Raw genomic sequence first — 12068 nt, forward strand, 5'->3', positions numbered from 1 at the left:
CTCCAAACAAAACAGGTTTCAGGTCAAAATGAGACCTTCTATGCAACACAACATCAGCAGCAACAAGACCCCAAAATGTAGCTCTTTGTGGCTAAAGTAGATTAAAAATCAAGCTGTAGCAGAATCCAAAGAGACCATGTCGAAACAGGAGGAGCAGTGGGATGTCAACTGAGACGGATCTTGAGCCTTATGGAAGGAAGAATATCTGGCTACTCTGCTTCTTTCCAAACAGCAAATGGCAGTCACAGGCTGATATGGCTGAACTAGTGCTGTGGAAAATCCAATTTCTTATCTAGCATCAAAGCTGTCATTTGCTTTCCATTCAATCAAATATTGTCTCCTAAATGAAAACGTATCCTCAGTGGGATTTAGTCTCACTGAACTGCAATCAAAATGCAGGAAACGAGGTCTATGTGGGACAAACCTGCTTCTGTGCTATGGGTTATTATTGGTTGTTGTTGTGGTTCAGCCCAGCCAGCGGCTCAGCTGCCACGAGGCCACTTGCTCACTCCTCTCCTTCGGTGAGGTGGAGAGGAGAAAAACATAAAGAAAGGCCTGAGGGCCGAGACAAGAACAGGGAGGATCACCCACCGACCATGGCCCCAGGCCAAATGGACTCAGCTTGAGGACAAATCAATTTAATTCATTAACGGTTCATTCAGAGAGGATAACAAGAACAGGAGAATGGGTAATGGGGGGGGTTGCAGGTCAGTTCATCACGTTTTGTTTCTGCTGCTCCTTTCTTAAAGGAGGATGCCTCTACACTCTTCTACTGTTCCAATGGATCTCCTACTCACGGGACAGTCCACAGACTTCTCCAACGTGAGTCCTTCCTGCAGTATGCAATCCTTACCCATCAAATTGTTCCAGCACGGGCTTCTTCCCCGCAGAGTCACGGCTTCTTAGGGAGCTGCCACTCTGGTGTGGGGTTCTCCATGGGCTTCAGATGCCTCTCCACCTCATCATCAGTCTCCATCCAGCAGCAAACGAAGACCATTCTCTACAACCTCCTTCAGGCACAGGCATCTGCTCCAGTGTGGGCTTCTCCACAGGCTGCAGGGTAGTCTCAGCTCCAGCATACCTCTTCCTGCTCCATCTTCACTGGCCTGGTGTCTGCATAGTCCTTTCTCTCAGATCTCAGTCCTCTCTCTGCTGCAGCTGTGCTGGGTCCAACAAACCTCAGCAGTCCAGGCAGGACGAATCCACCCAGCAGGCACCTTGGGAGCGGGGCACTTCAGAGCTCTCCAAGCTGCACCACTGCAGCCACCTCCAGTCGGGCAGCGGCAGTCCAGCATGGGCAGCCGCCCGCCTTGGAGGCCAGGGGAGACCAGCCCCCTGCCTCCCCCCTCTCTTCAGTGTAGGTCCAGCCCCAGTTTGGTGTCTTTTTATTCCCAGTCTTAACAGGGCATTCGCAGAGGTGCTGACTGGCTCAGCCCTGGCCCGAGGGGATGAGGGTTCTGACCAGTTTTGGAGCCGGGAAAACATTTCACAGCTCCTTACAGGGATCATCTCCACAGCCTCTCCTTTGCTACCAAAACCCCATCACGTTAACCCAGCATAACTGTAAAAAATATGCAAGACTGAGAGCAAAATCTGAGCTTTATTGCTTAGAATGGGTATTTTTTCTAGCCCTAAGTAAAAGGTGATGCTGCATATTTCTACTGAAGAGTGATGGCAACAGAAAAGGAGCTAAGATGGGAAGCCAGTTGCTCATAAAGAAATCACCTAGATGACTATAATTTGGTGACTGAATACAGAAGCTAATTAATTTAAATACTGAACAATTAAGCAGAAAAGAAAGGTACGCGTATATTTCTTTTGCAGTGTTGTTACAATATGAATTGCCAACTGTATCTGAGACTGAAGTGCAAAGGTATAAAGCAGACTTTGCATATTCAACATTTAAAATACAAATTTTCTTTACTTAATGAAACAGGGCTCAATAAGCAGGATCAATACGTTGCTGAACAGGATAAATGGTTTTAATTAAAAAAAAAAAAAAGATAGCATTTAATCAATATCCCATCCAAGCCCCTTGCAAAAACGAGTTATTTTATCCTTTCAATAGTCCTGGGAGAAGTACTGTTTTCATGGAAATTACTGTGTGTAGCAAAGTCAACTTCAAGCACAAGAGTCTCAACTTAAAAGCTGCTCCCAAGTGAAGTGGGAGGGAGATCACATGCAGAGCTGATTGAGGGGAAGCCTCAGCAGAGGCTCTTTCCAGCTCTTCTTAACAACTCATTTCAATGACCCAGTCTTAAGTGCGGTGAGCTAAACCCCTGAAAGGGCAGGGGCACTTACTGGCATAAAAGAGCCCAGTTGGAACCACTTCTTTATTTTCATATAATCTTTACTCTAAGACACAACAAAATGTCCTTGAGCATCTGTGATGCATCTCAGAAAAGCTGTCAACCAAAGAAATGCATTATCTGCAATTCCTCTGGTTCTGAGCAGTAGAGAAGCTTGAAAACATGTCTGAATACTGAATACCAGGTACCAGCCTCTTCTGAGACTCCTTCAAACTCTAATTTTTCATGAAGACGCTACAATATTTTCTCTAACGACTCTGCCTATCCATTAATTATGCGATCATTATTAATGTATCAGGAGAAACAAAGTATTTGAATGATGCTCTGAAAATACAAGGTCTCTTAATAATTCTATATAGTGTAGACACTTGGAAAAGCACAAACACACCTATTTCAGCTGACGGGAAATTGAGTTGATTCATATTGTACACAATGAATATTGTGGAGCTAAGAGAATTTAATGGCAAGTTTCCTTGTGAATAGACATATTTCTTCAGAAAGGAAGAATCATTAATATAAGTACTGGACAAACTCTAAAACAGAAAGTGCAACTTGAAGGTTATTCCTCATATTGTATTTCATGTTCTCCCAGGAAACACTCAACAGTCTTTCTCAGTCATCACTACAACATAACGTACAGGGAAAAAAAAATTTCCAAGCATGTCCCTCTCAAAAACTCAGTATTTCCAACAGCCCGTACCATTACTAGATTCTGAGAAACTGAATAACATTGCCTTAGTACTTCTATTACTTTATTAATGTTTTATTTTTATAAATATTAATTCAAAATCTGGAAATCTGAAAAGCTCCCATTATTAATACAGACTGATATGAAAACAATTTTCTCATGTATTATTATAGATTAATAATAAAGGCTTGTTATAAATTACTAATCTACTGTAATGTAATACATCACAGTAAAGCTTACAAAAATAGAAAGGCAGAGTCCATGTTTCATCCTTTTTCACTGAACAATGCAAGTATGATAAATATAAGAAAAAATATTCTATAATACAATATGCAAGTGTAAGACTTTGTCCTCATCTGTAGTTTAAGTGAAAGGCAACCTTTTGTCATTACTATTATAACTCTATTCTTCGTCTTTCAAAAAAAATCATATGCTTTCAAACTCCTCGTTACATACATTAATTCTTTATATCACAGTGAGTATATCCTCTCGACAGAAGACTTTCCAGAGCCATGTATGGGGTCTTACATGCCTAGATCTCACTGATCTTTTTCTGTCCATAGATAACCTACTGCATCATTGTTCCCATTAAGAATTTATGGGCTGTAGCTCCCCAAATTAAAAAATTATGGCTCTTCAACTTGTTACAATACTTTAAAATCAATACATAACCTTTATCATCATTGCACTATATTTAGGAGTCCAATTTTGATATTAAGACTTCCAGAAATATTATCACCCATATTAATTTTGGCCTTTGGTCAGAGAATGGCCAGAGGAGACTAATTACATATCAGAAGCTGAAAGAGCTTGATAGAGCTGGAAGGATTCCAGCTGGAATTATTAGTATTACATGCCAGCATTACACTGCAAGTACCAATTTGGTCAGCAGATGTCGGAGAAGAGCTTTTGCAAAGATACTACTACCAGTATTTTCAAACCTGAAATCAATCTATAAAAAGTCGCTTCAGTAAGATAATGGAAGAGAAATTCCTGAACATTGTGTGTTATTCACTTGTCTCTTATTGAGTTCCTCCCGAGTCTTTTGAGTTGAAGGGATACAAATCATTTAAGGTGAGTGCTTTCTTTTGAGTGTTAACAGCAATACTTTGTTAAGATCCATATCGATGCCTGAGGAATTAAGTAAAAGAATAATAATTTAAAAAGTGGTATAGAATCAAATAAATAAAAATATTTTGGAGTATTTTATTTCTAGAAAGAGAGAGGAAATTATTCTGTACTGAAGAAGACGATAACAGTATCAGAAGAGTTTACTGTTTCGTACACTTCTAAGCATTTTAAAAAACTAGCAAACTTTTCAGGGTAAATGAATAATTACTAATGGAGATAGCCAATTTATGTTCTCTTTTTTTTTTTTTTCTCTTATGGAGTTTTGATGAAATGTCATTCCTTAGAGAAAACAAGATGCTACAAAAAAAAATGGACGTTTTTCTGAAAACAACTGTCAAGCATTAAATTAAGTTGATACAACAACAGATTTTACAGTACTTACAAAACTAAACCAAAATTATTTCAAGAATACTTTAGCTCATCTCTCAGTTTACACACTCAGAAACTCTTAAAAGTGTTAGATTTTTGTCAGTCTGCAAGTAAACCCGTGAAAGCCTTCTGCCGTTAACTACATGAACATCTTCTGAAATCTTCCAGAAACAAATGCTTTCAAGAGCTGCGCATTGAGCTGAATGGTTTAGAACAAAACAAGGAGGGGCAAAACAAGGTAAAATTACATCAACTCAGCATGCAGCTACTATGGGTTTACTGAACCATTTCTACTCAATTTGTTCTGCCCTTAGACTTTGCTTGCGAGTAGTCTTTTTGATTCACTCACTACATCCTGTATAAGCACTGTGAATTTTTAATCAAGAGCTTCACATATTTCTCATCATTGCCATGCCAAACGTAAATACAATCCCAGTATATACTCAGAAAATATTTCTAAGAGGGGCAGCAAACTGTCAATAACAGCCTAAAAAAGGTTGAGGAGATCTTTGCAGTGTGGTGCGTAGTTCTGCTCATGTACGTTCAAAAAGAATGAACTTAAATTGCCAAATCTCTTTGCTGAGCCCTTCTGCAGAGAAGGAATAGTTAAAAGATTGCACAAAGAAAGGATCTCAAAAGGAAACTAAAAAAAAGCTTTTCTAGCCAGAAAAAAAGGAAAACTGTGGATGACTTTGAAAAATGATTTTCAGTTACATAAACACAGTACTGGTTCCTGAATATATACACAAATACAGATGGGGAATGAGAAGTACTTTCCTAACCATCACAACCTTCCAGCAGGATTAATAGGACAAAACACCTAAAACATTTTAAAATGCAGTTTTTGAAGCTCATGGAAGATTTTATAAGAGCAGTCTTCAACACTGGAGAACTGAAGTCGCAAGGAGAGGAATTCTCTATCCATTCTTGTGTTTCTAGATTATACAGACAGTTATAGAGTATACAGAAATTATCAACATATCCTTTATACCAGCTGTTCAATCCACCTCATCCTCATGTCACTCCTCATCACGATACAACCTGTTTACACGCACAGACACACATACACGCACCTAAACTTGACAAGCCAGTACTAGTTCCAGTTCATGTCTAAAAATATATGAAATTAATCTGATTTATGTTTTCATGGCTGACAATAAACTGCTGTCAAGTCTTTTTCTCTTTTCTTTTTCAGTGACTGGTAACCATGGCTACACTATGTAATAAAGTTAAGTGATCCACAATGCTGCAACACAGAGGGTGTTTATTGTGACTAATTTTGTTATGAAACACCAAGAAGATAAAACTAGTAATTCAGGTTGAAATGGAAATTAGCTACTAGTTAAAATTTTCCTTATATTTTAATAAAAAATGCATGATTTGTTGAACGGTATAATTTCTTTTCCTGAATAATTTATGACAGCCAGTCTGTCCCATTGAAATGTTCATATTAATTTTAATGAGCTTGTCAAAGCCATTCTAGCCATTTTATGTTTAATAGATTTAGCTGAGGTAATATTTTAACCCCTTACTTCTTTTAAATGACAAAAAATCTGTTTGATACAAAGTAGCTTTAAAATAACTTTTTCATTTTTTTAATTTTTAGATACATCTATAGTTCATTCAAATATTAGTTACATTACAATTCTCTATACTACATTTCATATTGCCATATCAATTTTAAATTGGTGGGGAGAAGGAAAAGTGTTTCAATTGCAAGTTTTTGGAGGTAGTATTTACATTTACATTAATGTTTTTTTTATGGTTTAAAGTCAAGGTAGCTAAACATTTGCATCTTTTCCTTGAATACCTTCTTCACTGCATTCCTGCTGGGCCTCTTGGAACACCAGTATTTACCTGCAAATCTTTTGTTATCTCTAGTTACCCGAGTTGTCCCTGCCAGGACTAAACTCTAGTGTAAAACATATGAAAACTCTGTTTAAGAACTAACCATAGCAGTTTTGTGTAGAAATGTAAGGAACAGACAACAAAGATATTATTATTGGTACACTCAAAGACCAAGAACCTGCATCCTTCAGCTGAAACATGATCCAGCTTGGATTAGGTGACTCGTTTTTTTTCCATGAGAATTGATCCATTTCTATCAACTATTTCTGAAATATAGAGACATTTTAACAACTGAGTTAAACTTCCATATCTAACACCCTTGAAAAAAAAGGACAAAGAGCTAATTTCTACTAATTCTTATTTTATCTACAAGAAATTAATTCAAAATCCTCTATCTGTGCTAGCTTCAGAACTGCAGTCTTAAAATCTGAGGCCAAGTTTTGTAGACAGTATCTACCTCTAGCTTATTCCTCTAGCATTAGCTTTTAAGGTGTTTTTTTTTAAATCAACACATAAATATATGATGTTAGTCAATGATGAAGAGAAACATGAATGTCTAGGATCTGAAGACTTACTCAGCAAATGGACATTCTGTTAACTAAAAATATGTGAGCAAGAGCTCTATTAAAAAATCATATTATATAGAATATTAGTCTGAAATTGTAAAAGATTAAAAAAGGTAAAAAGATTAAATTAAGTACAAGCAATGAGTACATTTTTAGATTAAGTAATATTGGAAAGTGGTCACATAATTGATTAATACTACTTCAGTTTTAACAGGTTTGGTAACACTTGGTACATGCTAAAATATCAGAAGTGAAAAAACACTCCAGATCTTTCTTACAGTAGTGGTCCAATGTTATGCTCAGCAGTGGAATTTGTTCAACAAGGGGAGATTCTTAAGAAGAGAAGAAATATCTGTGGTGGAGGAAGGACAGGACATGGTTATACTGCTATACCTGCAATTCCCAGTATCCATGAGGATGGTGGTTGTTGTTACAGTACAAGCCATAAGTACTTGAGTTTTTAATTTTTTTAAATTTATCTAACGGTAGGAATAGAACCTGCTTCCATTTGTACTAAAGTTCAGCTACTGTGACTGTGAAACAGTATAGAATCTCTCAGTAACACTAAATAAAATACTGCTTCCTTGACAGATAATTTATTACAGTCTTCTAAACACTTGAGTCAGGGAGAATAGAGATTACATGGAACAGAGAAAAATGCCTTGAGAACATGCTTTCATGAGATGCTTCAAATATGCATATACTGTTATAATTATTTTGAAATTAAAAATATGATAGCATGCAACGGGATGGCAAGTACAAGAGGGAAAAACATAGATGTATAATAAGTTGCCATAAAAGAAGGTCTTCCACAGGAATTTTGAACTTTGAATCAAGGAAAAAAAAGATCAATTAAAGCGTGCAGTTCTCCCATTTTCTCTGAAGAATTTAATTTATGTCTTACCATGTAACTTCTAAGACAAAAACGTTCGAGTGAAATCTTGCAAATGAGCTTGTAAACCACAGCAGAAGGCTTATTTTGGCAATTTTTACACTTGCAATATTTTTTGTAGTCTGCTAAAGCACAATTCTGACTTATTTTTTGTGCTTATAATTGATGCTGTCAGGGCTTCAAAATCTGTTGCCAAATACCTTCTTTCACTATACTCAAAATTTTGACGGAATTCCAGCCAACTTCATTTTCTGCAATGAGTTTCTCTTTGTAAGGCACGTTTGCAAATTAACCACCAGCGTTTGATGAATCTCAAATACTACAAAACCTCTTTAAGTCTTACTAGATAACCAAAATTACAGCAACTCTGAAGCTGCAAAACGAGAGCGCAGTTTTGTGACTTACCTTAAAACAAAACAAAAATCACTGTCATCTGAGAAAACTGAGATTTAGAGATCCTGGAATTTGATTTTCCAATGCATTGAAGACACTTGGTACTTAGGGACCAAATACTAATTTAATTTCTGGTCTCTCATTGTCCATCCAAGCCTCGTGTTCACAGGAGAGTGGTAATGCTGTGGAGCACAGTCTCAGTCTGTAACAATAACTGGGAGCCTGGGCAAACTCCATGTGCCTGTGCGAGCTGGATTCATATTTGTTTGCACTCCCATAATATTACGAAGAAGCCTGAAAAATTTAGTGTCTGCAAGAAGGAAGCCAGCATTTTTATTTCTTTTTGTACTCATGGCATCAGTGATAGTAAGAAGGAAGCATTTTAGAACAGATTTTTTGTTAAGGTGAAGATGTGAAAAAATTATAAAGACCCTAAACTGTAATTGCCACAATAAGCCTCTGCTAGGGACGACAGTGAAACTCTACAGGCCTAAGATTTCCACGTGGATAAGAACATCATCCAGCGGTACATTAGGGTAAAATACAATAGCCTAGAATATGGCTAGGCCATGCTTCAGAGCATAAACCATATCACTAACGGCTTTGCATTAGGAAAATATGACATCACAGCATGCTATAGTAATTCTTTCCTGGAGCAACAGATTATGGCCACTGTCAAATTAGAGCAGAGGGACGCTGATCCTATGATGCGTATCTGACATTCCTGATTTCCAAAAAGACATAGTGAACATGTAGTTTCAAACACTCTAAAACCAAAGCTGAACTACTCTATGTTTTGTACATCCTCTTACATAGCCAGACAAGTACTATCATTCAGTTCAACATTTCCCTCAGGGAAGTGGGATGCTACTTGTGGAATAAGCTGATGTATAGTATCTGCCATGCCATCAGGTCTGTCGTTTAGCATTTGGTCTGTAGCATCTGCAATGAACAATTTTTTTCTTTGCTGAACATTTTGCCCACATTGCACCTCACAGAACCAGTACAAAACACCAGTATGGTTTTGCACATCAAGATTGCATAGTACCGGATATGCTTTAAAACAACAAAGTAAAGGCTAACATAAAACCTTAACTTTGTCATATATCATATAAAAAATAACTGTAATTAAAGAAAGTGGAGCAAGGAGCATCCACTGTAGAGTGTTAGTGTAAAGCTAGCCAGTAAGTTAATCTTTAGGAGGGCTCAGAAAAAGAGAAGGAAAGTCCTCGGGAGAAAAGGAACTGCCTAAGGGATAATAATTGACTTGGAAAAAATGCCTAAGGCAAGAAGGAAACTAGAGGAGCATAAATACAAATTAAGATGATGAAGCAAATGGAATGTGACAGGGAGCAAGGGGATAAAACAATCAAGGATCAAATTCTATTAAACACTTTCACTGATGTTGTAAAATACATAATAAAGAACACGCTCTAAAAATAGTACATGACACCAAGACAGGAAAGGTTATAAACACATCATCAGAATAAAAAAATGACCTTAGGAAAGGTATAATGGAATTCAATGCACAAGTATTATATTTAGGAAAAAGAAATTAAATTAAAAAATTTAGGAACAGGGGAACAGGTGTTCAGGAATAAGAATTTAATTTTTTTTTTTATTATTGCTATTTGACTATTTGACTGTTGAAAGTAAGCCTTTTAAATTTCAAATCTTATCTGGAGTGAGCAATTCTATTACATTTTTATTCTGAATAACTCAAAAAAGTCTTCTCTTCTGAGAGAAATGAACAAAGCAGTTAAGGTAATAAGTTTCCTTGTTCATGCAGAAAAGAACTTGCTTTATGGAAAATTCTATGAGCAAGTCTAATCCCGCCTCTTTCTGACAGTAACAATCACTTCAACCTTATTTTACATATCTTCGAATTGTCTTGTTCAAGCCAGTCTCAAAAATCTAACTGAAAGCTTTATTTAAATATATATGTTTATATGGTGGACAACTGTAATCGGGTCATCATATGACACTGCTGCAGATTACAAATGTTGTGCCTCTGACAAAAATTCCTTCTTCCTGGAATCTTCTCTTTGAAAATACAGCATCTCTACTGAAAACTGCAGTGAAAAAGGCTTCTTCAGATGGCAGTTCCATCCATGTACAATGTCTCTTCCTACAGTGTTGCTCTTAACTTCCTACCACTGCTACTTAAGGGTATAAACTAAAGCTTGTGTCTGGAGAACTGATTACTCACTACTCTGCAGTATAGACACAGAATATTTCTATTTTGAACCCTCCTAATCTCTCAGCACTGTCCCAATTACCCTGGATGCCAAGATTGGCATTGGAAATTATTCACTGAACAGCTCAACCTTCTGCTGCTTCTTAAGAGTGATACACCCTAGAAACCCTACTTCTACACATAGGAAAATTTAACATCATCATTAACATCATCTTTCCATGGCATGATGCAGTCACTTGGCCTGTTCAACCCACTTCATACTCTGGTTGAGTTTAATAAGATGCCTGACTCTGCAGCAGTTGCTTTGCATCTTTAGGCAGTGTTCAAACACTTGGTATGGGAATGAATGCTCCCTGTACACCAGATTATATATATGTCATTCGCAGTTCAAAATCAAGCATCTTAGAGCACTTCCATATTTGTCACCTTCACCTCAAGCTCTTGTTCCCAGGTAAATCTCAAAGGTTTTGGTGAAATACAGAATGCTAAAAAAAAATCTTAGTGAATAAAAAGATGATCTAAAACATTACATTTATTTATTCCAAATAAAATCCAGCAAATCATTCCCCAGATAGCAGTACCAAAAAACCCACTCATTTGCCTCATTTGAGAAAATCATTATCACTAAAACACTAGCAGCTTGGCCAGTGATAGTCACATGACAGAAGTAAGGATGTCCTTCATTCTTTTTATCATATACTTTAGACCTATCTCAGAAAAAAGATCGGTTTTTAGGAGAACCTTCCAAAGGAAATAAACTGTTTAGAAAAAGATATTAAATATTGACAGATCTTTTAAAAAAAACAACCCTTCAAACAAAGTTCTTGTTCAGAAAAAGAAACAAGAATTCCAGAAAAAGCAGCAAAGTATATTTACTATATTATATTTTTATATAAATATATATTTATATAAATTTATATATTCCTGATAAGCTGATACACATTCAAGTAAATTTAAATACTCTTTTCAAAATTCAGGGGGCATCAATCTATACGCTGAGTATTAATTATTTTGGCCTTTTGCATAATATAAATCATGTGTAAAATCCAATATCACTTAGGGAAAGAGGTATATTAGATTCAATCTTCTAATTAGAGCCTCTGAATTTCGCAAAGACTTTCATATATCCTTTAGATGCTGATTTGCCACTGTGTTCAAAGGCTTCTTACTATTAAAAATGTTATGACTTCATTAACTAAAATTAGTGAAAGGATGTGATAAACAAATCAAAATTGATCATATTGTATTATTAAAATAAAATCATAGCAAAACTAAATCACAAGCAGATGTAGAAATTCACTTGAATATGAGTTCTTCAGTCATCTGAGGACCTAGACTATTACAAACTATTTTATTAATTGGAAGCAAAACAACACAGTCGTTAGAAAAAATTAATCCCAATAAGTACATGAAAGATAAAAATGTCCAGGTGACATTGTTCTTTAATTTATGAATTAATTCTTGTGTTATTTACACAGGTACGCCTTTGGTATTTTGAATGTGAGGAATGGATGTCAGCTTACAAAAATATATAGAAAAATAATTTCCTATCTACTGTAGGAGTGAAAATACAGGTAATTCTTGTTTTTAAATATATAGATGATGCAACTATGTTCACTGAACTCTATTTTGTAGGCAAAACATACCAGGGACCTGCTAGTTTTTAGACAAATAA

The sequence above is a fragment of the Tauraco erythrolophus genome, chromosome 5, assembly GCF_009769465.1.
Source record: "Tauraco erythrolophus isolate bTauEry1 chromosome 5, bTauEry1.pri, whole genome shotgun sequence".
Lineage (NCBI taxonomy): Eukaryota > Metazoa > Chordata > Aves > Musophagiformes > Musophagidae > Tauraco > Tauraco erythrolophus.